Here is a 2,500-nt window from a genome sequence, read left to right as displayed (position 1 = left end):
AATATTCCGAAATAGGCTATACTGACTGAAAAAAATGCATTTGTCGCAAATTCATACCAATTCACCGAATAGTTCGAATTTTGATGTAAAAGGTTTATTGATGGGGTTAACCATTTGGATAATATATCCAAACCCATTACTCCTTGATCGAAAGGAATTCCTACGAATCCAACGAACAAAGTAAATAGGACCAACACAAGTAGAGGCAATAGCATTGTATTATCTGATTCATGAGGATACATGGAAGTATCTTTATTGTCAAAATGAGTACTAGAGGATCGCATTAGATTTCGTACATTCCCATCAATTTTATATGTCGTCTTCGAAAAAAAAGAAACCTTTTCATTCTTATTTATTTTTGATAAAAGCAAATTTCTGTTAACCAGTTTTGATTCTTCTTTTCCCCATATAGATATTGAATAAAACGAGCTATTTTGAGTGCCACTGTAATTTTGAAAATGCGCATATAAATACCCCTCAAAAGTAAGTAAATATGTCCGAAACATATAAAATGCAGTTAATCCCGCCGTAGCACAAGCTATTATCGCGAAAATCGGTGAATACAACCAACTATCATTAAGAATTTCATCTTTGGACCAAAAACAAGCAAGAGGTGGAATACCACAAAGAGAAAGTGTACCTAATAAAAAAGTCATTTTGGTAATTGGTACATATTTTCTTAAACCACCCATAAGAACCATGTTCTGACTCTTATCTGGAGAATATCCAACAATGGGTTCCATTGAATGAATAATGGATCCGGTGCCCAAAAACAATAATGCTTTCGAATAGGCATGAGAAATTAAATGGAATAAAGCAGCTCGATAAGAACCCATCCCTGGAGCTAACATAATATAACCCAATTGAGACATTGTTGAATAAGCTAAGCTTCTCTTAATGTCTCTTTGAGCAAGAGCCAAAGTAGCTCCTAATAGTACCGTTATTATACCTATCAAAGAAATGAGATTCATTATGTAAGGTATAACTGTGAAAAGAGGCATAAGTCGAGCGACAAGAAAAATTCCCGCTGCTACCATAGTAGCAGCATGTATAAGAGCCGAAATAGGGGTGGGTCCCTCCATGGCATCAGGTAACCATACATGAAGGGGAAATTGCGCAGATTTAGCAATTGCACCAGCGAATAATAGGGAAGCACACAGAGTAGCAAATAAAGAATTAACTCCATTATTATGCATCAAGTTATTGAAGATTTCGAACAAATCCCGAAATTCGAAACTACCTGTTATCCAATAAAGACCTAAGATTCCTAATAATAAACCAAAATCCCCTACACGATTAGTTACAAATGCTTTTTGACAGGCATTTGCTGCGATTGGTCGTGTGAACCAAAAACCTATTAATAGATACGAACACATTCCCACGAGTTCCCAAAAAATATAAATTTGTATCAAATTGGAACTAGTAACTAATCCCAACATGGAAGTATTGGAAAAACTCATATAAGCAAAAAATCTCAAATATCCTTGATCATGAGACATATACTTGTCACTATAAATAAGAACCATGATTCCGACAGTAGTGATTAGTATTGACATAATAGAAGTAAGTGGGTCGATCAAGTGTCCGAACTCTAAGGAAAAATCATTATTGATGGTCCAAGACCATAGATATTGATAGATGGAACTGCCATCTATTTGTTGAACAGACAGATCGGCCGAAAAAACCATAACTATACTTAGCAATGAAACACTGGAAAAGCCCACATACGACGAAGATTTTTTGTTGCGGTCGGAACAAGCAGAAGTCCCAATCCTATTGACATAGTAACTGGAAGTGGAACGAAAGGTATGATCCATGCATATTGATATATGGGTTGCATAATCAAATCAAACTTTTTTTTTTTATTCTTATTAATTTTTCCGATTCACCAGCTCTTATCTTTTTTGTAAAGAGCAATAATCAAATAAATAAAAAAATCAAGATATAAAAACTCAAATATTATTTTGAATTCTTCATTATTCTGATTCTTTCCCAGATATTTGAAAAATTCAAATCAAGAAGTTACAATTGTTCAAATAACCAAGTTACTGCTTAAAAATGACTACCTAGTGATTAACTAAGATATTTATTGAGATACAGAATATGAGATTTTCAATCATTCCACTATTACGGTGATTTATATCCATATAGTAATAAGGAAAAAGAATTACACCAAAATAGTACTTGATTCTGATATGAATTATAGGATCCACCAATAACTCGACCTAATAAAATAACACCTAGTTATTTTAGTTAGTTTATTTGGAGTCATTGACTAATTCATTCTGGAACTGATTGATTGGCTTCTAGTCAAATAAAACAAACATATTTTATGGAAAATCCTACGATACTCGTCATTTCGCATAGAGCTGAAATAATAAATTACTAAAATGACCTTTATCAAGTAATGTATCGTTTAAGAGATTAACTACATGATCTCATTTGAATTTAAATTATGGGTACTCCATTCTCGAGTTTGATCAATTAATCGAAAAAATTT

The sequence above is a fragment of the Tasmannia lanceolata genome, unplaced genomic scaffold, assembly GCF_043159265.1.
Source record: "Tasmannia lanceolata isolate RefF3 unplaced genomic scaffold, GAP_Taslan_0.1 ptg000519l, whole genome shotgun sequence".
In the NCBI taxonomy this organism is placed as follows: domain Eukaryota; kingdom Viridiplantae; phylum Streptophyta; class Magnoliopsida; order Canellales; family Winteraceae; genus Tasmannia; species Tasmannia lanceolata.
Note: the sequence above shows the minus strand (reverse complement) of the source record.